This window comes from Heterocephalus glaber, unplaced genomic scaffold (assembly GCF_053883595.1).
Source record: "Heterocephalus glaber isolate CG9 unplaced genomic scaffold, H.glaber_assembly_v1.0 deba00001442, whole genome shotgun sequence".
NCBI classification, from domain to species: Eukaryota; Metazoa; Chordata; class Mammalia; order Rodentia; family Bathyergidae; genus Heterocephalus; species Heterocephalus glaber.
The window spans coordinates 44,430,417-44,455,149 of NW_028258296.1; the positions used below are offsets into that span (position 1 = coordinate 44,430,417).

The following is a 24,733-nucleotide window of genomic DNA, read 5'->3' on the forward strand; positions in this document are numbered from 1 at the left end:
TTGTGTGCTGGTTGTGACAGGGTCACTTCCTCCTGACTAAATGGCACCTCTCAGTGAGGAAAGTCAGGGTTGCAGTTCTCCTGGCTGAGGTGTGGGAGTTGGACCCTGTGCTTCTGTCTTTCAGCCTGGGGATTCCTGCGCGGTCAAAGGGAGACGAAGCTTCAAGAGAAAGGTATCTTTTTCTTCTAAGTATATAGACTGTGTGGTTATGTCCCAGTGCACCACTCATAAATTGAAACAATTACAAGACAAAATGCATTTAACACACCCAGCATCCTGAACATCGAGACCCAGTGCATGTTCTCATAGAGTACAGGCTGCAACCCTTCCTGATCATGTGGCTGAATGGGACCTGCAGGTTAACTACGCTTCCCAACATTGTGGGAGAGGATCATACTGCATATCCTTAGCCTGTGGGGAAGATCCACATTCGAAATTGGAAGTATGGTTTCTAACTGAGTGTGTTCTGCTCTCATACCATTGTGAAGTCTAAAAATCATAAGGTGAGCCATCCTAAATCGGTGACTGTCTTTAACAGAATGGGTCTAGATTTGGCTAAAATGACAAAAGCAAAGAAATGGTATTAACACCTCAAATTTCTGTTGCCTCTCATTATGGTTGCTAAGACAACTGATCCTGTGTCTTTGTTTTTGTTTTTGTTTTATACTGGGGATCAAACTCAGGACCTTGCACTTGCAAGGCAGGCGGCACCACTGAGGTAAATTCCCAGCCCAATCCTGTTTTTTTAAAATTTACACACTATACTTTTAATCATTAGTTTATTTATTCTTTATTTAATTTTTATTAGTACATGTTTGGATAATGATAACATTTATTGTGGGGAGTTGGTACATCTACATAACACATCTTAATTCTTTTTTCATCCCCTACCCTGCTTCTCCTTCCCTACTTCTTCCATCTCTAAAGAAACTGTGGTGTTTATACACAATGGAATATTACTTTGCCATAAAAAAGGGTAAATTTGAGACTTTCATGGATAAATGGATACACCTTGAGACCATAATATTAAGTGAAATAAACCAGGAACATGAGCTTAAATATCACATAGTTTCTCTTATATGGGAAACCCACAGTATAAATAAAAAGTAAAATACAAGGTAGTAGGAAGTAGGGAGATCTTTTTCAAATGGAAAGGGGAAGAAGAGATGGAGGGAGAGGGGAAAGAGGGGAGAGAAATGGGATGAAAAAAAAGAATTGGAAAAAAATGGAGATGGAGCTCTTATTAATGGGAAGGAGGCCAAGAGGTAGAGCTGCTTCTATTGATTAAGAACTTACTGTGTGCCAATACCTCCCATATATATTATTTAACTTAATCTTCACCACAAAGCAGGTATTTTTTTTGGTCACCATTTTAGAGACGAGAAAACTGAGGCACAAAGAAGTTAACCACTGTTCCCAAAGTCACAGGGCTGGCAAAGCTAAGTGCTGGTCTTTTAACCCACATATCCCTCCCTACCATGTCCTTCGACCACAGATCCCACCCTCCTGCTATGTCGGGGGGTTCCCTACATCTATGGGGAGCCCAGACTGTTGCAGGAGGAGTGCTGGGGTGTAGAAGCAGAGGCCTGAGAAGATGGCAGGGCGTCTGTCAGGTGCCTGTCTCCTGTAGCAGCTGGATTCCATTACAGTGTGGACAGCAGTCTTTAGGAAGCCACCTTCGCCAGGGTCCTGAAGGAACAGAATGACCACAGCCAGTGAACCCCGGGGGCCCTCAAATTTCCACTGCCTACCGGCAGGGTTTCATAAACCCATTGACGTTGACAGGGCAGCCTGTGTGGAGAGTGCAGGAAGCCTGGGGCCCTGTGGTCGGCCAGCATTGCTCAGACTTTCCTGGGCTGTCTTTCTGTGGGGCCCTCCTCAGAGCTCTGCCAGGCCAGTGCCTCCAGTCTCAAGGCCTTCATGAGTCCCGTCAGTGGCTCTGGTGCCAGTGAAGCCCCATCTTCAGGGTGCTGAGTCCCAGGGATCATTTGAGGCTCTGGTGACGGCCTTAGGTGTCTGATGTTTCTGGAGATCAGCATCATCAGGTAGGCAGAGACAGTGCTGCTTCCAGCCAGAAGACCCTCTGACTGGCATTACAACCCTGGGCAAATGTCTCTTCTCCTGAATCTGGCCCTTATCCACCTGCCAGGTCATGACAAAACCCTCACCAAATGAGAATGTGTTCTGCTGGCACTGGTGGCTCTCAGTCCTCCCCTCTAGCAACTTCTAGAGTCTAGACTTAACAGGTTCCTGCAGAAGAGGGGAAAGGCTTTCCAGGGAGAGGATAGCCTGAAGCAAGGCACAGAGTTAGGATTATAGACGCACACATCCACACACACACATACACACACACATGCACGCACACGCACACACACACACTCTTTGAGCTCTTTGTGCCAAGAACTGTCTCACACTTGTATATATATGAACTCATTTACCTTTTTTATCATCCGTGTGTGGTAGTATTAGCTTGCCCCAGTTTTGTAGATGAGAGGAGGTAAAATAACTTGCTCAATGTCACACAGCTAGAAGGGGACCTAAGAGCTGAACCTAGGCAGTGTGGGATGAGAGCATGATGGAGCACAAGCTGGTAAGGTGGGCTGAGCCAACTTTGCCCACTGGTGCAGGGCAGTATTGTGCAGTGTTGGCACATAGTGAGTGCTGCAGATGTCTTCCTGGACCATGTGTTCTGCAGAAGGTGCAGCTGGCTTGCTGTTCTGGAGCTCCTACCCTTTCACATAATAAAGGATGCTGGCATTGCTGGGTGGGAGCAGTATGTGACCACCACTTAGGCCTCTGAGATCGGCTGGCCCTTGCCTGGCCTGCCCATCAGTAGGCCCATCCCAGTGCAGCTGCTGGCCCCCGCTGGCAGGAGGAGCCCAAGATGGCAGGCAAGAGTCTAATAGGTCTGCAACCTCCCTCTGGACCCCAACCCTTAGCTGGCCTGTCCTTCCTGAACACTGGTGTCTCTGACTCCCTCCCTAGGGGTGTTTTAGTTTTGAGGAGCTCAGGCTCCACCCAGGGCCAGCGCATGGGGGCACACAGACCATCCTGCACCCCAGGGTCACTGCTGGCAGAGGCTGCTGAGAGACAAGCCTGTCTGCAGGGCTGGGAGCTGTGGGTTGGTGAGAAAGGAGGCTTCCGTTCTCTGTGGTATGCAGACCCCACCAGGAATGTGGCTCCGAGCCAGGATCCCTCTGGGCAAGAAAGGATGACTCAACAGAAACAGCGTCCTGGACCTGGGGATAACTGGAGCCACCACTCTGGGGGCTGGTGCCAAGTGGCAGGGTAGGTGAATTCATGATCCTCAGCCTCAGCCTTCAGCCCCCACTGCTCTCACGGGGATCCTTCTTTAGATGGCATCCTCCGGCTGGGGTTTTAAGACCTTCATAATGGTAAGAGCCTTCTTCACCAACTTTCAGACAGAGCTGGGAGGGGTCAAGCAGTGGCCAGCTCTGTCCTGCTCCCAGGGGCAGCTGATAAATGGTGGAGGGGGAGCAGTCAGCCTTTGAGACCCCAGCCTGGGTGGAGGAAGGATAGTGTAGAGCTAGCCTGGGCTGTGCAGGGGAGTTCTAGCCAGGGAAGCTAGTTGGAAGCACGTTTTAAATAGGCACAGGCACCGGCAATCTGCTTCTCTATTCTTCTAGCCCAGCTCCCCAAATTAAGGATCTTGAGAATCCTTTGTCACCAGAGGCACATCAGAGCATGGGCCAGTCACTACCAGGGACTACAGTGGCCCCAAAGTTGTCATCAGCCGCCTGCTCACTTGCAGCCCAGGTCCTGAGCAGAAGTAAATGATGAGAGAACACACAGCAGCTGCTGACATTTATCCAGTGCTCCTCGTACCCTTCTACTCTCTGTTACCTGCTGATCTCAAGCATTCCTCGTAACAGCCCCGTATGGTAGGAAGGTTCTAGTCTTGCCATCATTTTCTAGAGAGAAAACTGCTGCAGAAGGTTAAGTAGCTTGGCCATGCTCACCAAGTAATGAGTGGTAGAATAAGTCTGGGACTGTAAAAGCTCTGCCTGATACATTTACCCTCACCCCAGAGCCCTACTCAGTGGAGAAAGAAAGGGGACAGAGTTCCTGTGGCTCTGCCCCCTTCCCTGGGTGCCACACAGTGATTGAAGGTCAGCAGGGTTGGCCTATGGAAACACTGACCCCTTTCTAGAAAGCATTGCAACATCTGGCAATTTCCTAAGCAACACATCACAGGGTGCTTAGAACTTGTGAGCCGTGAAGATCCTGGGATCTGGGCTAGAAGACACGAGTCTGTCTCCTGACTTATTAGGCTGTGTAACTTTGACACCCACCCTTATCTCCTGCTACCTCAGTTTTCACACCTGTAAAATGGGAAAGAATTCAACTGCTCTTTGTTATCTGCCCCAGCAAGATAAGATGTAGAATGTAAGGCCCACTGCAGCCTGGGACCTGGCCAGGGAGAGAGCAGAGGCCAGTGGCAAATGATGGGATAGGGTGGCACGAGGCAAGGAAGAGGCTGAGGGGTGGGGGAGCAAGGAGGGGACAGGAAGGGAGGGTCTGGGGCTGGCACCATGCTGCTAGGATCCTGGGGTCCTGAGAGGCCAGCAGAGATCAGGATTTCCTGTCATAGTAGATCAGGGCACAGTTACTTTGCACTAATCCCTCTGTCCGATGGAATCACCTGGGCGTAAGCCAGGAGCCTTTGGTGAGGACACAGAGCCTACCTCTCCCCAGGCAACTCCCACAGGCAGCCCTGCTCTAGACAGGTGCCAGCTGACAGGCAGTTCCCTATTTGCCCACTTCTGTCCTGCTCTGACCCAGCTTCTGTTGGTTGACTAGTTCCTGTTGCCCCAGCAACAGAGCAACAACGTTGGTGGTGGCAAATGGCTATGTAAAATCACTTAATTATCACAAACAGGCACTGTGCCAAACCAGGGTGTTTACAGTTATGTTAGGCTTAGTCATTCTTGCAAGTAAATGTAGTTGGGATGGTCCTACACATGCCTGAAATAATAGGTCCCATAACAAATACATCTTGATGGACTGAAGTGCTCTTGGAGTTATGAAGACATTATATTATGCTCACTAAAATTTTACCACTGAGTTGATTTTATTAAGAGTCAAAACCTTGGCAAACCAGTGGTATGCATGGCAGGCTACCCCCCAGTTGCCCATTCCTCAACTCTGTACAAGGATGTATTAATGCTCGAACGTCCATTCTGTTTAGCTTGTTATTATGGTTCTATTCTGGAACATCCTGTAGAGGTTAGTTTTTGTAACATCATTTAGCTCATAATCTCTTAGCAACAGGACTTTGAGGGCTAATGGCCGATGTATTATCCAGCAAATGATTGTGACCCGTGGGCAAACAAGCCCACAGTGGTCACATCAGAGCACTCTCTGATTATGGATTTAATTGTTTCAGCTCATTGAACGTCAAGAGCACCCACCCCGGGTCAAACTTGCTTTGTTACAAGCCTGTGAGCATTTGCTAAGCAGCCTCATATCCAGGGCCTGGGGGACTTTGAGAGTCTCTAAGTGCCCTAGGCTGTCACAGGCGGTTTCCTGTTTGGCACAGACCGAGAACCTTGTGTCCAACTGGGAGGAGGTTTTACTTCCCACTCTGCATGTGCCTGGCACGCCACCTCACAGCACCCTCACAACCCCCATGAGTGGTAGTGTTAGGGCCACTGTTAGAATTTACGCCCACCTACAGGGCGGCTGGGTCTTCACGGGACCTTTGGTCTCCATAAGGTTCTTCTCCAGAGCAGAGCACTTGAGGGTCACTGCCACAGCCTGCTCCCAAAGGTCAAAGGCCACACAAACAATGTATATATTGGCGGCGCCACAGAGCTCAGCACTCAGGGCAGTGTGGGGCTGCCTGTCATGGGGGTTTGCAATTTCCTTCGGACTGCAGTTCTTTCGGGTCCCTTCCAGAGGTTGAGACAATGGTTCTCCATCAGTGTAGAGTGGGAATAAAAATGCTTCAAATAGCTACCTCATATTACAAAGAATCACACTTACACATCTTTATCTACTCCTTAAAACCTTGTAAGGTGTGCTGAGGGTTGGTGTGATAGTCTCCCTCTAAGTTGCAGAAAACAGGTTCCTGCTGTGATTCTGCAGCCTCCCCCTCCCTTACTTACGGCAAAAGTGAACTTTGGAAGCCACACTCGGTCCTGGCCCCTTCCAAGGCCCTAGAGATCTTTTCAGTCACATATCTTCATTGAACCTGCAAAAATAAGATTTTTGAATATTCCTTTTCTAAAGGAGAACTCCCTCAAATTGTGTAAACCTCAGGCTCCTCGGGAAACTTGGATCTGCTCGTGATCTACCCTACCTAAAAATTTACCCCTCTCTTCTATCTCCTTCCATACCTTGTGTGTTTTTTTTGTTGTTTTTTTTTCTTTTTAGCACTTTTTACTAACACACCATATTCTTTATGTATTAATCTCATTTATGATACATTACAGGCACCACTCAATAAATGTTTTGGGTGAATGAACGAATGAATGCGGCCATAGTTCATATACTTTAAGAATTTTGTGTAGTAGATGGAACTGTGATTATTTCCATATTATAGACAAATAAAAATGTGAAAGACAACATGCTCAAAGGCACTCATTCCCAAATCCAATTCCCTTTCCCATCTCTGAGCTGCCTTTGAACTTGGCCATGTTCAAGTTTCCTCTGGCCCTGACATCATAATTTACTCATAGACTAGACATCATCTCACTGGTGCTTCATCCTTTACTCTTCTTTCCCTCAACAAACGCCCCTGACTCCAAAAGCTTATCAGCCACCTCCCAAATGTCTCCTAAACTTAAGTACCTCCATGGCTCCATCCCTTACATGGTCTTCATTAGCCTCCTAACAGGACTCTCGGCCCTAATTGTATCAATCTCCAGCTGGAATTAACCCATGGCTCCTCATTTCACAGAGATCATACTAAAATCTTCAGCCTACCCTACACTAGTTCCCACCCCCTCATTTCTGAAACACAGCATCTCTTTCCTGACTCAGAGCTTTCGCACATGCTCTACCCTCTTCTGTTGCCAGAACATTTTTCTCTTCTCTCCCTCCCTCCTAACCCACTTGATTTTATTCACCCTCTGGTGTCAGAGCAAGCATCACTCCCTCAGCCTGAGTCAGAGCCTCTGTGAATTGTTTTTACAGCTCTCTGTATGTCTGTGCTTGGAGCTGATCACACCAATTGAGTGTTGTTTGTTTTGTTTTGTTTTGTTTGAGTTGTTCTTGGTGCCCCTCTCTTCCTCCTCGCCAGAGCCCTAAGCTCACAAAGGGCAGGGGGCCCAATTTTCTTGCTCATGGCTGAATAAAGATGTTTATGTGTAACCCTCAAAGATGAGTGTTCACATTGGCTCCATGTGATTACTTAGGGACCCAGGTCCCTCCCATGCTGTACCTTGTCATCCCAGGGGTTGTTATCTGCATAGTTGAGGCTGGGTTGTTGACATATCTGGGTTGGAGCCAGCAGGAAGAGAGACAGGTTTTCTGAGTTATGGTTTGGTTCTAGTTATCTATTGTTGAACTATGCAAAACTTAGTGCTATAAAACATCAACCATTTTATTATCCTCACAGATTCTTTGGACTGTTACTGTGGGTGATGGGGTCTGGGACAGGTTCCTAGGTTCTTATGAGAGATCTACAAAGAATTGGACACAGCACAACAGCAAGGCAACAGCAGCAAAGGTTGCTAAGGTAAATGGTACTTGGAGTGAGTGGGCTCTGGCAGGCAAAAATGTCACAACTGCCAATGGCATAAAGTGTAGGGGTTTTAAATGTTCTAGGATGCCTCCAATTGGGGTCTTCTAGAGCATGATTAACAACATTATTGACAGGGTTCGGAGTCATGTCAGCTGCATCCTTTCCCATTATGCACTCTGTTATAATTATATGTATGAGAAACAGTCAGTATGCGTGAACCTTCTGCAATGAGCTCCAGGTGGAAAAAGGTTACTGTAGGTCATGCAAGGAGATCTGATGAGCATTTGTCCTGATTTGAAATTTTTGAATTTTTCAAAACAGGTTTGCTGGTGTTGGGAGTATCTTTGTTTTACTTTTCTCTGCATTATGTAGTAACATTAGGACAAGGCTTTGTCCAGATTCAAGTGAGTGGAGGGGAGCAGCCCCCAACTGTACTAATTACATTAGATCTGCAAGGCATTCTGTGGAATTTGGATCGAACAGAGAGGATGGCTTGCCTCTCTGCTCTCCAAGGCTTCAGCTAGGAAGACTCAAAATGGTTGAGAGCTGAACAGCTGGAAGAATCTTCACTCACCTAGCATTTGGCTGGAAGCCTTAGCTCAGCTGGGCCTGTACCCAACATGTGGCCTCTCCAACATGGTGGCCTCAGGGGAGCTGGACTTTCATGGTGGCACAGGGCTTTAAGAGTGAGCCTTTCCAGAGAACAGGGTGGATGCGGCATAGCCTTCTGCTCCCTAGCCTCAGAAGCAGCATTGCTTCTCACAGCAATCTCATCTGAAGATTTTCCAAGTTCCAGTGGAAGGTCATAGATCTCCATCTCTTGCCAGAATTTGTGCTCATATTTTAAAACCTCTATAGCCTGAAAAGGCATGGGCCAGTTTCATTCACACTCCACTAGTGAGAATGTAGTCGTGTGGCCTCAGCTAAATGTACAGGGCCAGGAATTGTGTCCCTTGTTGGCAGCCATGTGTCTGGCTTTGACTCCATTACAGTGGAGGAAGGGAAGACGGATTTTGGTGGACTATTGCAGTCTGCCTCTAGCCATGAATAACTACTTCATATGTGGCTCTCTTTTACCAAGGGAAAAAAAAATCAAGGTCCCAGTGATGGCATCCACTGCTGCATATTTATTGAGGCACTAACTGATTGGATGTTTGCAGAGCATCCAGCTGAGCCATCATGAAGATGAGGCGGTCAGAGGCAATGTTCCATTGTTAATTTGAGAGCCTTTGCACATGCTCTATCCCCTTCAGGTGCCAGGACATTCTTCCTCCCTCCTATCTTGCTTAATTTTTACTCACCTCTTTGATCCCAAAGCAAGAGTCAGAGGTACTCCCTTGGGATACTTTCCATGTCCATGCAATTTGTATCAGAGCTGGTGGCAAACTCAGGTGGCCTTAAGTCTCTCAGATATGGAGAAAAATCTGCTTTTCTTTTGTCTTAGTGCTTAATTCAGTTTACAGAGTAGGAAACATCAGTATATGTTAATTGAAAAGAATATCTCACTCTGCCCCCCAAATTGATTCCAGATGGATCAAAGATCCAAATGTAACAATAAACCCATAAAATGCTAGGGGAGAGAACTAGGAATAGATAGTTCACAGAAAATAAACAAGGGGCCAACAGTGGTATGTAAAGATATCCTCTGAGAATGTGGGGGAGACAGGAACTCTCCTGCATTCTTGTCGATGTTTAAACTGATCATTTTCAGAGGGAGGGTCTGGCAATTTTTTCAAGATGCCCAATCTTCAATTACTCTTTAATCCAGAAACTCCACTTCTAGGTATTATTCTATAGATAGACAGTATTCTTACAAATGAGCAAAACTATGTGGTAAACGAGTATTCACTGCAAGCTGTTTTAGAATAACACAATAATTGGAAACCACCGAAATGCCCATTCATGGGAAACATTAAATAAAGTAGAATCCTAGGGAGCTGCTAAAAAGAATACAGTAGATTTGTTAATATTCACGTGAGAAATGTCCAAGGAATACTGATAACTAGAAACAAAAGGCAAGTTGGAGAAAAATATGTATAGCGTAACTCCATTTGTATTAAGAAAGAAAACAAGGTGATAAATTCATATGTTTAAAAAAAAAAATACCTGGAAGGCTGGCCATGTAGCTTAATGGAGGATACTGCTTAGAATAAACCAGGGCTTGAGTTCAACCTCTAACACCAAAACAAAACAGAGCAAAATAAACAAACAACAACAAAAAACCTTGAAGATCTGTAGAAAGTTTTAACAGTGATTACTTCAGGGAGAGTGAACTTAAGGCTGGGAGTAGCAGGATGATTTTTACCTTTAATGCTTCTCTGATGTATGGGTTGCTTTAATGGACAGGTAATCCCTTTTATGGGAAAATGAAATTCGGAATGGTGATTATCTCTAGTAAAGAAGTAATAGATCGGGGCCGGGGATTTAGCTCAGTGGTTCTGCTGCCTGCCTTGCAAGCGGAAGTACCCGAGTTTGATCCCCGGTACCAAAAGAAAAAAAAAGAAAGAAGAAGAAGTAATAGATCATAGGGCCCTTTAACTTTAATTTATAATATTATCTTCAAAAATAAATTGAAATACAGAAAATGGTAAATTTCATGTTTATTTTACTTTAAAAAAAGAAAAGAAAAAAGAAATTGAAGCAAGCATGGTAACATGTTAAGAACTAATAAAGCTGGTTAGAGGGTATTCGAGTGGTCATTATATAATTCTCTATGATTTTCTGAATATTTGAAACATTTCACAACTTCAAAAACAGTTTTTTAAAGGACTCCTTCAATATAACAAAATAAAAGAAAATTTAAAAATATAAAAAAGAAACCAGAAAAAAATGAAGCAAGTAGAAAATAAGGCAGTAAAACAACATCCCTCACACCACATTCAGCAGATAACCATTTTACAGGTAGCTCAGTAAATTTAATCCTAATCCCAGAGGAAATTGGGAAGCTAATGTTTCCCATTTTTATCTCTAGCATGAACCTCAGATAAAAGAAACAAGAGAGACAAGTTCCTTAGAAAAGTGTGATTCACACCTGCACAGCGGCTGGGTTTGGGTGTGGTGAGCCCAGATAGGAGAGGAGTTAGGAACTGGCTGCTCAGGTGCGGGGCACAGGGAGGCTGGGCGCACTCCGAGCTCCTGGAGGCCTACCGGGGCAGAGGGGCCGGACAAGGACAGGAGCCAGCCACCATACGGGTGGGCATCCCTCACTTGCCTTGCCTGCCCACACTCACGGTCCTCTGGGCCTGGCCCTCCGTTCACAACACTCAGGGGACCTGGCTCCCCCACCCCACCCTTTGCCCTCTCTGCCCCTTCCTCAGCCTTTGCCCTTGCCCAGAGAGCTGGAAAGTCAGTGGGGTCTGAGGGGAGGGGTTGCCTCCCCTGACTCCACCCCCTTTTCTCCCCCTGCCCCCTTCCTGCCACAGTCAGGGCCTAATCTGCTGCCCCTGCAGTTCTTTTATCCATTTTGGTTTCCTTTCTTTTGAAAAACACCACAGTGCAATCCTGACTTTGATGCTTTGAAAACCCTCTTCCTGTGAACTTGTGATGCAGGTGATAAGAAATAAAGGGCAGAGGCCTGTGGGTGTCATCAAGGTCTTTGCTATGGAGACCAGGGAGCTTGGGGGGGGGGGGGCTTGAGGCTCTGAGGACTTGGGTTGTTGGGCTCTAGGCCTTGGCATCCAGGGCAGGCAGCATCTTTCTGATCAGCTGCCCAGCCAAGTCACATGCCTGGGAGGCTATGAGTACCCTCTCTACTATGTTGTCACAGGGGCAGGGGTGGGACTCCCACACTGCGGGAGAGGAATCAGCACTGCCGAGTGTCTTTCCAGCTGGGCCCATGATTCTTGGAAGAGCTGGGACACCTGGCCCAGCTGTCTGCCCGTCTACTACCTCATTTGCCCTCTCAGACAGAGCCAAATGCTGACAGCCAGCTTACACATGTCAGGCTCTAGGCTAGTGGTGGCGAACCTATGGCACACATGCTGCAGCTGGCTGTTTGTTATCATTGAAAGCTCTAGAAGGTTCTCCATCACTGCTTCTAGGCTGAGACCCCTAAATATATGATCACATTTCATATTGGAACAACCAAAACATAAGTACCTTCACCATCCCTCTTTCACAGAGAAGGAAACTGAGGCCCAGAAAGGTTGAGTGACTTCTCCAGAGCCCCCAGCTAGGAAGGGTGGAGCTAGGATCAGGTCTCTTTTTGCTTCCAGCCTGTCTCCAAACTGGCTACCCTGCTCTGCTCCCCAGGAAGCTGCCCTGTGGGACACCATCAGCGGGTGCCCTTACCTTCCAACAAATAGAGAGTGAGGTCAGGGCACCTGACACCTCCTGCAGGCTGCTACATCCTGGCTGCACCCTCAGCTGGGGCCTTGGTCCTGCCCGGTAGCCCTGCCACTCAGTTCCCTGCAGGGCTGGCAACTTCCCTGGCCTATTAGGCCTAGCTGTGGGATGGCTACCCATGCTACTCTTGGTCCAGCTTCCTGCAGTTCTTTCAACCCTACCCAGATCTTTGACAATAGCCTCTTTATGGACTGCTCCTCAAATCATCAAATTTGTGGGCTGCCTGCTTCCTGCTGGGACTGTGCCTGATCCATACCATTCGGCCCGTTCATAGGCAGTGACTCCTGGGGCTGCTGAGTCATCACAGGGTGCAGTTGGGCCCACGGGAGGGAGGTCTCCTTCTAATTCCTACTCTCTTCTGTGGCTCCGTTCATGCCCGCCCTGACCCCACCCCCCATCTCCCTCCTCTGCCTATTAATGCCACCTGAGATTTTCCCTCTGCCAGATGTTTGGGATGTCTAAAGGATGAGAGTCCCAGTTAATCAAATTCTCCCTGACTACAGCCACCCATGATGCATCCAGGAAGTGGTGTTTAGTGGAGGCTCTGAGTCTTAGGTGTCACAGGGAGTCACAGAAGCTCTGACTCCTCAGGACAGGTGTCCCAGGAGCCAGTACTGAGAAGCAGGGTGATTTCACATTGCTTCGAGGGGCCCCCTGAGGACTCCTGGCCTGTATAGTCTACTCACTTCCCTAACTCACTTCAAATGCAGCGGGGCTGACTTCCCACTGAGCCCGCCTACCATAGGGGCTGGTGCATAGCTTACTCAGGGGCGCTGCCTGCCTCAACCCAGGCTCCTGTTCATCCCATCCCTCCTTGCTTTGTAATACTATTCACGCTGATAGCCTCTGTCCATTGTCTGCACCCTGTGCTGAACTCTCTGCAGCCTAGAAGCAGGAGTGTGTCTGTATGGGTCATCACTGTTTCTCTTGTGCCTGGCACAGGGCTGGGCACACTGAAAGGGTTCAACAAACACTTGTTAAGTTGAAATGGAGAAATGGTATTTCAATAAATACTGTGCAGACTACTCCTCTTGTATTTATTGAAATACTATTTCCATTTTGGAATGTTGGTCCTCAGTGGGTCCACAGGCCTCACTATACCCTAGTTTGCAACCACCAAGCTGCTTCAATCATTTCTACCATCTCTTTGTATCTTGAGGGAATTTGCATGTGGTAGTGACTAGTAGAACCAATAAATATTCTTACTACTGAGACTAAAAGTTTTTCAGAAGATAAGGCCCACATTTTACTAATTTTTATGGCTTCTGGTGCTTGGCTTGTTGCACTTAGGACGTTCAGTTTGGTTTGGATACTCTGTAAGTGCTGAGTCACAGCATCTACTAGAGTGATTTAATTGAGTCCAGAGCTGCAGGGACGGGTGGTGGTTGGTGGGGAGGAAGAGCAGTAATGGGTTAGCAGAATAAATTAGGTGGCAGTACTAGGAGGGGCAGGCAGTCTTGCCAGGTACCTGTGCCCAGACCCTGCAATGGGAAACCCAGAAGCCCTGTTGCTATGTTTGTCCACTTTCCTCTGCCCCTGACTTTCTTCTGTTCTCACTGCTTGATTGTCCTACTTCACTGCCTCTGAGCAGTGTCTCAGCAGGATTTGGGTGTTGTAGGACCTGCCTCTGCTAATGAGGACGGAAAAGAGTAATTCTTTCAGAGGCAGACTGTCAGGGCTGAGAAGGACCTTAGATTTGGCATCAACAGCTGTCTTCAGTATTAACATTGGAGTCACGTTACAGAGTACTTCCTTGTACCCCTCAGGCTCTGCATTGTGCATTTTCATTTCTACTTTTTTTTTTCTTTAGATTTCTTAAAGCCTGGAAAGGGAGAGAGAGCTGGCTACACAGCTTTACCACTGCAGAGTAAGGATCAGATATTAGGTGTCCCGAGCCTCTGGGCCAGAATCTCCTCTTTATGATAACCATCCACTCACGTCTGTGGGCCCATGGTTTGACAGGGAAGCCTGGCTTGACTCTAGCACAGCTCTCCATACAGGATGCTCTAACCTCTCAACCTGGATTTCTTCCTTCCAGTACGTTTTCCCCTCAGATGCTTCTGCCTCCTGCTAACGCTGTGCCACATTCCTCATCCTCAGCCTGGCCCAGTACCAGCCAGGGCACATAGTCCAGACTGAGCACAGAGACTGTTTCCTGGCAAGGGTAGAAGACATTTGAGGCTTGCGCATATGGGCAGCTGTTGCCCAACTTCGATCTTCAGAGAACAAACAAGAGAGATCATTTCTGTCATTTTTGGGTAGGGCTGTGCCCTGAGAATTGGAGTTTCCTCCAAGAGGGAAAAGGCTCTCTCTGTTATGGGAAGGGGTGGGGATGGTAGTGAGGAGCTAGGGTTCTGCCTGGGTGGGTCATCTGTCCCAGGGAGGGAGCAGGTCAGACTGGAAGCTCACCTACCCTCCTCAGGTGGAAAAGTGGAGGACAGACCCTCCAGATACAGTAGCCCAGGGGCCAGGACTGTAAAAGCCTGCAAACATCTGCCGTGTTGTAAATCCCTTGCGTGGGATGTTTTTGTTACCCCATCTGCTTTCCCTGAAGAAGTTAGTGGTAAATCCTTGAAAAGCATGTCTACAGGGTTGGAGAAGAAGGGTAGCTGGGAGCCTGGGTTCCTTTTGCACCCATAGAAGTATGGGGAGGGTAGGCACAGGTTGCCAAGACTGAGAGACACGGGAGGCTGGGTCCCTGGAGGACTGGGAGGCAGCTTCCATGAGGACTCAGAAGGGCTTGCATGACCCTGAAGCCCAGCCTGGCTTCCAAGAAAAACTCTAAAAGTGGTCAGCAACCCAAGAGGAGGATCCTGTAGTTTGTCCCACCTCCTTTCATAAATGGGAGCTTCTCAAGGATGCAGCCTAGAAAAAGACAAAGCACACAACACACACACACACACACACACACACACACACACACACACACACCTATCCCTTCACTGTCATGGTACGTAGGCCACAGATCCCAACTCCCCTGGGTCAGGCCACAGATGACACGTGTTTAAGGAGGATCCCAAGAAGACCTAACCATTCACACACAACCACTCCCAACACAGTCACCCATAATCATGCTATATTACATAATACACTAGGCATGCACATTACAAGGAGCACATAACCACAGGCAATCATGCACTCACAGGTATGGCATATGGTCACACAAAGTCATACTGCACATAGCAAGTCTTAACCGTGTCCCCTCACATTTGACCACTTCATTTGCAATAACCATACACAACTGGACACAGTTATCCACAGTGATTCTGACTCACTCAGGTCACACACAGATGTGTATCACTCCACACAGCCAGAATCATGTTCAACCACACTCACCAGCACATGATAACACACAGTCCTAGGCAATTCCACACAATCATAGCCATGGTGGTCACAGCAATCATGGGTAGGCCATTAGGGGGCAGGAGGGGCCTAGTTCTCTGTGAGGGCCTGCCTGTGTCAGAGACGGAGGAATCCACTCAGGCCACCAACCCGTCCACTTCCAGGTCCTCCTTTCAGAGCAGGAGAATTAGGGAAGTCATCCTCCTTGTCCTGCAGAGCATCCTGGGTCCTGATACAGTCTGCTTGGCCACCTCTCCACTCCCCTCTGGCCTGGCAGGGCAGTGATGAGTCAGTGGGAAGGGGCTCAGGGCACGCCAGGCTGTGGGTGACCATAAGGCCTGCAAGTGCTGGAGCTTCTGAGGGGGGAGGATGGAAAGGCTGCCATCTGCTGTGAGGTGACCTATGCCAGGCAGAGAAGGCTACACTGAGGGCTGTTTTCAGCCAATCCTGTGTGCAGGGCCTCTGCTCTTGGCAAATCACCAGCAAGCAGAAGTGAGGGGTTGTGCTCTTCCCACAGGGAAGCTGGGGCTTCTTTCACTTGCTGTGGGTTTCTGCCTCCACAGGGTCCCCAGCTAGGCTTGGCCCAGTGCAGCCCTGCAGCCCAGACCACAGCCTGACACGTATGTTCATTTAACCCCACAGAGCACCTACTACACCAGGATGTGTGACTGCCTTCAAGTGGATAAGTTCACTTAAAAGGTGATTCCAGAATACTGCGGGCTCATAGGGACAGAGAAATGCACGTGTTAGTGTGGAAGCTGTTGGGGCCACCTGCTCTGTGACCCCTCTGTGTCCAGCCCCTGCTGACTTGCTGGCTGCTGACTTGACACCCTGTCCTCTGGGTGCTCCAGACTTCCAGAAGGAGGCAGCATTCCAGCTAGAAAGGGAAGGGCCCTCTCAGGGAAGGTGCATGTCAGGGGCACACATGACTGCTAATAAGAGCCATTTTCTTTTATCTATCAGAGTGAGGAATTACTTTTTCAGATCCGAAGAACGGTATGTTAAATGCCCCTCTGAAGGAAATCTTTCTAAAATGGTGTCTTCCTGTCTCCCGCAGCACAGCAGTTTCCCCGCAGCATTCTTCCTGCCAACTCAGGGCCATTATTACAGGCTTTCATTATCACCAGCCCAGGATGTGCTGACCTTTCCTTTGGCTCCAAGTAGGTGCTCAAAAGATTCTCATAGAAGAATGCACGCTTATGAGCCCACTCTACGAGGCTGAAAGATGGGAACATGGGTGGTAAAGGTGCAGGTGCTGCCTGGTACCAGGTCCATGGGACAGCTGCTGGGGCCTTTCTTTCCTGCTCCCTTGACTCTTCCCGAGCAGAAGGCAACTTCCAGGCTCTCCTTCCTGCTTTGTTCCTTTCTTAGGGTACCTAATCTACCCTCTCGACCCTATCTGAAGATAGCACCCCCTCTTGGTAGGCCCACCGTTCTTGGCTGTCCTGGAACTGGAAAGCACTAGCTTCCTTTCTACTCCCTTTAATCAGTCTCTGGAAACAAGATGTTAACAAATATCAGACCATGGGAAAATCACAGGGGTTCTGGAATCTCATAAAGTTTTTACATCCTAATGGATTATCCACTAAAAAAAAAAAAGACTGACAAGTCATCGCTGCCTCATAAAACAATAAAATAAATTCCAGATAGATAAAATCTTTATTTATAAATAACCACAGAAAGTGTGATAAAAAATGGGGGTGGAAGGCTGGGGATTTAGCTCAGTGGTTTTGCCGCCTGCTGTGCAAGCGCAAGGTCCCGAGTTTGATCCCCAGTACCAAAAAAAAAAGAAAACAGGGGTGGATATTTTTTATTTTAGAGTGGGGAAGACCTTTGTAACCAGAAACACCAAAAAGCCTGATACAACCAACTACATAAAATTTGTAAAGTTCTGGACAACGAAAGCATTATCTTACAGAGTCAAAACACAAAGGATAAGCTAGGAGAAATATTTGCAACAGATAAAACAAAGGGTTTGTATCCCTAAGCTACAAAGAGCTTTTACAAGTGGACAAGAAAAAGATAAACAATCCAATAGAAAGCTGAACAAAGGCTGTGAGTAACCCATAGAAGAATTATAATAGCTAGTAAGGGTATGAAAAGATGTTCTTCATCCCTATAATTCCAAAAAATTAAATTGCTCTATCAAGATGGCAAACATTAAAAAGATGAATCTTTAGTATCAACAAGATGTGGGTTGGTGGGCATTTATTTTCAGAGGTTTATTGGTGGGAGGAGAAACTGATAAAAACTTTTTTGGAGCAGAATTTAACAATATCTATTAAAGTTTGAAATGTACAAGCCCTTTGACCCAGCAACTCAATTTCTAGGAGTTTATTCTATAGTAGGGAGGTTCACAGTCACATCAAGATTCACAGTGCATTTCTGGGGGGGGGGGGTCAGTGTGAATTTGCTGGATAAAGCTGTGTTTTGGCTCTACCTCCTTGAGATTCTACAGCACTCGGGTATGGAGTTAATATGGTTCAAAAAACCCACTTGGTCTTCCCTAACCTCAGGCTGTCATGAATTTCTTCCCTTTCCCAATAGCCCAATTTTTGTTGGAAAATCCTGCTAAATTTGAGAAAGCCACCTGCACCTCAACCCTAAATGGGAAGACTTGACCTATACTTAAGTCTGTCAGGTCATCCCATCCTCCAGCTACATGTAGTGGGCACATGACTTAAACTGATCCATTGGTGGTGTATCTAAGGGTATTTTGTTGGAATCCCTAGGTCAGAGATCTTTCTCTTTCTCTCTCTCTCTCTCTCTCTCCCTCCCTCTCTCTCTTTCTGGTACTGGGGATCCAACTCAGGACCTTGCACTAGCCAGGCAGGTGTGGAGCCACTGAGCTACGTCCCAGGCCCTATTTTTCTATTCTTATACATGACATGGATATATCTGTGACCCGTACTACTTTAGCTCTTTTTACTACAAGCATGAAAACGAGTCTGAAGCCAGAGCTAAGCTATAGAGTAAGACTGAGCCAAGAGAATCACAGAAAAACAGAATAAAAGCCTGATGATACTATGAACCTCTGGAGCAAACCACACCATGCCACCCCTAGACTTTCCTAATGCAGAGGGCAGTGCATTCTCTCTGTTTTCTAGGGGGTTTGAGAGAGACGTCTGTACACCTTGCATTGGAAGCCTCACACAAAGACAGAATCTCTTTCCTCCACAGACAATCTGTCTCCTTTTCTCTGTGGAGCTCAACCTCAGAGAACAGAGTCCTCTTAGTTCTTAGGAGCTAGGAAACCCCTAACTCGATTGCTCTGGTATGGGGTTGTGATGGTGTGTAGAGGAGACAAAAATACTTCCCTATCTTTGTGAACCTCAGCACCGTGAAAAAGCCAGACATTCTTTTTCACTGAATTATTTTACTACATTTGTTGCAGCTGAAAAACTAGAAATAATCTAGATGCCCATCAATAGGATGACTAATCATAGTCCATTCACTTGGGCGATCCCCTGCAGCTGTTGAATAGGTGGAGGAAATGCCCTAGGCACTGCCTTGAAAGATGATCCTATGAAACCACTAGATTGAAGGACAGAATGTATAGTATAATCCCATTTTCTTTTTGCAAAACTATGAGTCTGTGGTTCTGTCTCAGTAGAAAAAGATCTAGAAGAAAGGTTGTTTTATACAACACATTTTTCATCTCTGAGAGCTAGAGTTCTGAAAGATTTTCATTTCTTATTTTTTCCATTTCTTAAATGAAGTTTTACAGTGTCATTTAATAATATTTTCTTAGGGAAAATTCTTATAGTCTCGGTCCCTGGTCTACAGGTCTCTACATCCTTTTGTGCTAGCAGAGGGAGGCCTTGAGGGAGCAGTCACTGGCTGAATATGCATCCAATTCCCCAGCTGTTCCAAATACAGGCTTGGCCTGTGTGTAGGGCCATGAAAGATGCCTCCGGGAAGGGTGGGGCAGTGTGCTCTGTCATGCTGACTTGGTCTATGGTGCCAGGCAGTAAAGAGTAGGCCAGCAGACCAAGTGGCTGTGTGATGATCCACTGGTTGGCTCTGTTAAAGGAAAACAGAAGGTTGGGTGGTAGGGTGAAAAATAACTCTCAAAGTTATCAGTTCCCAGCCCTTTGGTATCTGTGGAAGTTACCTTATATGGAAAAAAGGGCAATAGCAGATGAGATTAAATTAAGGACACTTTTGGATTATCCCAGTAGGACCTACATATACCCACATGTGTCTTTACAAGAGAGGAGCAGAAGATCTGACAAGAGAAGGCCATGTGTCCGGAGATGCAGAGACTGGAGTGGTGCAGTCATAAACCAAAGAATGCTGGCAGCCACGAGGAGCTGGAAGCAGCCAGGTACAGATCATCCCCAAGCTGGCTGATACTTTGATTTGGCGAAGTGCTATTGATTTTAGACTTCTACCCTCCAGAACTATGAAAGAATAGATTTTCATTATTTTAAGCCACCAAATCCATGACAGTTTGTCACAGCACCCACAGGAAGCTAATACAACTTCAGAACATAAGGCATCCCTGCTTACAGCACAGATGGTTTGTCCTGCTGATTGCCTTCCCCATCACACATGCCCAGGCTGAAAGAAAACAAGGTTGCTTTCTCCAGATAGCCATGAGAGGGGCGCCCAGCCGTCTAATGAACTCTGACACCTGGGGTGGGGTGGGGGGATGGAGCTACCCTTGGCTCCACTGGGCCCAGGGGTTGCCTAGCAACCCCAGAGGGCTGGTGAGGCTCCCCACTGTGCCCTGGTTTCCCAGGGAACGGTATGTGCATGTGGGATTGTTAGAGTGCAGAGGCTATTAAAAAACAGAAAACACCACCCTCTGCTCTGAATAACTTCCCAGGTTCTAAAAATGGAATTTTGCCCAGTAGTAACATTTCTCACTACTGCAATAGTAAAATTTCTCACTCCCTCATGCTCTGTAGGTTTGAGTCTGCCCCAAGAAGGAACTGCTATTAATGGCAATTTCCACCCAATGTAACCCTCTTGGTGAGCCATATGCTCATGGAGAATGACAGTCCCTTGTGCAATAGGCTTCTCCTTTCTCCCATGACCCTCCCTAAGACTGTGAGGTTTTTCCCTGCTCTAATACCTATAGTTTCTCTTGGGTCAGAAAATGATAACAATGACAATAAGCCAATTACTTACGTGTCTCTGATAATGTGTCAGGCACTATCCTAAGTACTTTACATATATTAACTCATACAATTCTTATGACAAATCTGCGGGGAAAACACTTTTGTTGTCTTCACTTTACCAACAGGAAAAATGAGGCACAGAGAGGCTAAGAATTTACCCAAGGTGGGGCCAGGGATTTAGTTCAGTGGTTTCGACGCCTGCTACGCAAGTACAAGGACCCGAATTCGATTCCCCGGTACCAGTAAGAACAAATTTACCCAAGGGCACATAGCTGTCAAGTGGCTGAGCTGGAGTTTGAACCCTGGTTAAAGGGGTCCATGGTGGCTGTGCTCTTACCTCCTGTACTATGTTGGCTGGCTGGAGGGAGGGAGGGAAGGCTGCATTTGGCCAGTGGCAGGGGACCCTTCTATGCCCAAAGTGAGCTGTCTTGAGCAGGGAACTGGGCTGAGATTTGTGCTTCATCTGCAGACAGGCTCTTTAGCTCTCTGTGAGTTGGGATTGCTGTGGCCATGTCTCAGCTCAGCGCCTTCTGTCTTCTCCTGCCAGCGCCTTTGCAAGGCTGTACATGGAGCACACCAGGGAAGAATTTTGGCTTCCAGGCATAGACCTCACGTGGGTATCTGAAGTTTTCAGGCCTGAGCAGAGGCAAACCTAGTTCCATCCTGCTCACTTTTCCTAGGCAGGTGAGTAAATCAATAGCTCATGCCAGCTGCAGGTGGTTCCTGGCTGGTGAGATGATGCGGGCCAAACTGCTTCCCTTCCTCTCCCTTCCTTGGGGAGGAGGATGGGGTGGGACAGAAGGAGGAAGCATGGCTCTCCAGGGTCCCCGGATGATGGGAAAAGGTGCTCACATTGTCTGTGCCTATGTGACCTGGGCCTGGCTTGTTGAGGTGAGTCTAGAACTTGTGTCATGGGGACCTGGCTTCTAGTCTGCCTTCTCCCAAGTTCAAGGTGAGGTATGATCCTCTCTATATCCAAGATTTCCCTTCCATAAGCCAAGCACTTTGAGGTGTGAAAGTCCTCTGGAAAAGCCCTAATTGATTTATAAACCCAAGTAGCCTGAGGAGTTTCCTCTTTGAGAGGCAGCAAACTCTAAGCAGTGAAATCCAGTCCTTATATCCTGCAATTCCTATGTCCTGTCAGTATGCTTGCCCTCATTTGCAAAATAAGGGTGAAAAACACACACTTATCCCAGAGTTGTCAGACTTTAAGAGACATTGCTGGAAGCCAGGTGTGGTGGTGTAGACTTGTAATCCCAGCACTCAGGCGGTTGAGGCAGGAGGATCTCTGTGAATTCAAGGCCAGCCTGGGGTACATAGTGAGTTCAAGGCCAGCCTGAACCTCCTAGTGAGACCCTGCCTCAAAAAAACCAAAACCACCCCCCCACCCCCAAGAAAAGCTCTTCCTGAGAAGTGTAGGTCTCCCTTCCGGAGAGGGAAACTCTCCTGAGGGACCCACCTGAGAGGGGCCTGTGCTTGTCTGGATTCACATGGGCTGTGGACGTCGGATCCTTTAGCAGAAAAGGACACCAAGTAAAGAGGTTGAAAACTAGCAGCTCGGGACATGTTCACACTCTTTTTTATTTTTGGGGTCAAAAAAAAGCAGACTTATAAAACATCCTAAGTGCCACAGGGGAGAAAGGGTGGGCTGTGCTCTCTACTCGCCCACGGAGCCCACCCTTCCTGCAGTTTTAGGCAGGGTCAGGCCAATGAGCTGACTGAGTCCTGCCTTCTGAGAATCCTGACCAGAGGCTTTAGACGTCTCAGTGGGCAGGATGGATGCTGCTCCCTTCCCCAGCCCCACCCAGGCCTTGCAGAGCCCAGTGAGTGTGCTGAGGGGGGAATTCGGAAATGATCTGGACCCTCTCCCCCATACTTCCTCTAGGCTCAGTCCTGGCTGGATCTTCTGCTGCCATTCCTTTGTTCTGGAGTCCCCGGGGAGGTCAGGGCAAAGGGAGGCAGTGTCAGAGCTGGGCCTGTGGAGGAGGGTGAGGGCTGGATGTACCCTGGCCGGCAGCCCAGGAAGCCAAAACATGTCATGAAAAGATTGTGTCTTCTCAGGTTCTGCCTTTTGGGCAAGAGCTCTCAGTGTTGTTCTTGTCCTGTGACCTCTGCCTGGGCTCTGTGTACCCTGCGGCTTGGTTCTCCCCTGTGTCTTTAGGCAGGCTCTGCAGCTCAGTTCCAGTTGGTTGTGGGCACAGTTGGGAAAGCACGATTGCATTTATCCTGGGTGGGGGGTGTCCTAGCTTTACAGAGGCCATCTGATTGTACACAGATGAACTGAGCCTCAGACAAGAGCTGGGGCTCCTCCCGAGCCCAGGCTGATTCCCTCTGCAGTGAGAACCATGGTCACCGGGTATGGGGTGTGTGTGTGTGTGTGTGTGTGTGTGTGTGTGTGTGTGCGCGCGTGCGTGTGCGTGAGTGTGTGAGACACAGCCTGGACTGAAGAGTAGATGCAGAAAAATCCACACACACCCCCACCCTAGCATTATGCCTTACTTAGCTTTGAGAAATCCAAATGGTCATGAAACACTGTAACCGTTGCCAGTAAGAGCAGAAGACATGGACATCAAGCCATCGTGGACCTCAGCCTCATCAACCATAAGGAAGTCTAACAGCCAAGTGTCCACGGCGGGGAAAAGAACCAACTTCTGGGAACACAAAGGAGAGCTAGGAAGGGCTGAACAGGAAGGGCTAAGATCCCAGGTGTCTGGAGAATGCAGAGCACTTCCAAGGGGGTGACAGGTGGGCCAGCCACATGGCCTATCTCTCCTCTTCTCTGTGGCTCTATGCCTGGCCAGGAGCTGGGGGCAGACATGTGCTTTGTGGGCTGGGAGCCTGGGCACAGAGGCTGTGGGGCCACAGGGACCCCTGGCCATGAACCCATTGATTCCTGCCATGGCCCCGTGAGGAGTGTGGGCCCTTCCTTGCTGCTCAGCTTCCTTGTTGCAGCCTGAAGAAGGGGAGGAACCTGCCTGGGATCTCCCAGTTTGGGGAAGAGGGCTCCATCCCCTGAGCACTTCTCTCTGCTGAGCTCTGAGCTAAGCACTTTAGGAACACCACAGTTGGCCCATTTTACAGGCAAGCAGACCAAGACTCAGGGAGAAAATATCACCCATGGTCAGTGTCAGGTGCTGAGTCAGGGCAGCCTGATGATTCCAGAGAACCAGTTCTTAGCATAACTGTCTCACTGTCCCCTCCTACCTTCTCTCTCACTCCCAGACATTGGGGGATGGGGGGGGTTGGGGGGCATCTTTCTCCTTCTAGGCCCTAGGGGTCATGGGGCTGCTTTTATTATTAATTCCCAGGGCTCTTCATGGAGCACATCCATAAGCTCAGCCCATGCTTTTGGCCTGGGCCTCCTTTCTGCTCTTGAAAGAGGGAGGGGGAAGGGTTAAGGGAGGTTTGGGAAAGTTTTGAGGATGGACAAAGAGGAGGCCTCCACCCCAGGCTAGGGTCTCTGGGAATTTCAGATACGTCCTGCTTGTTTGGAGGGAAAGGTATGAAACCCTGAGGATACTTGAGGCCTATGGCCACTTAGCCTTCATGCCTCCTGACGTCTTAAGGGAACCTTGTCCTTGCTACCTCACACCCAAACCACTGATAGCAGGGCCAATAGCCTCTGGAATCCTGAAGTCCATAGCAAGGTCTGCTGAGCTCCCTAAACTGTGCAGAATGCAGGGTTCCTGCCTGCCTAAGAGTGGCCCCTGCCCTCTGTGGGGTCGGGATGGAAACGTTATGCCTTGCTGAAGGATGGAGGAGTGCCTAGAAGGCAGATCCTTTAAGGATGCAGTCGGCAGGCCAGGAGGGAGGACAAGACATTCCAGGAGTGAGTATGGTGCAGACAAAGGCAGGGCAGAGCATGGCCTAGGCAGGCACTTGTGATTGTCCTGGGTGGAGAGAGCAGAGGGAAAGTAGGGGAGAGGTGGGCTACACCCCGACAATCTGAGCAAGGCCTATGTTAGCATCACGGGACCCATCAGAGGGCTGAGAGCAGGAGAGTGACATGACCATGCTTGCTTTTAGAATGGTGTGGGAGAAGAGTTAGGAGGTACCGGGTGGAGCACAGCATCCACTGAACCTCGGAGGAATTTTGTGACGAGCACCCTGAGCAAGTGGGACCTGACCTGTGCAGCAACAGTCCTGGCTGGGGCCATACCAGTCATCACCCCAGAGTTGGAGTAGGGCCTGCTGGCTGGAGAACGGAGCAGCC

General features: G+C 48.2%; 1 long non-coding RNA gene across 1 annotated transcript; it reads right to left on the reverse strand.

Annotated features, from left to right (window-relative positions):
- Positions 1 to 773: 773 nt before the first annotated feature.
- Positions 774 to 6,199, reverse strand: LOC147827720 (uncharacterized). The gene is made up of 2 exons (XR_015451863.1): positions 6,129 to 6,199; positions 774 to 1,689 (listed from the first exon to the last, which is right to left on the reverse strand). It is a non-coding gene; the product is annotated as an uncharacterized LOC147827720 (long non-coding RNA).
- Between the last annotated feature and the right edge of the window lie 18,534 nt (positions 6,200 to 24,733).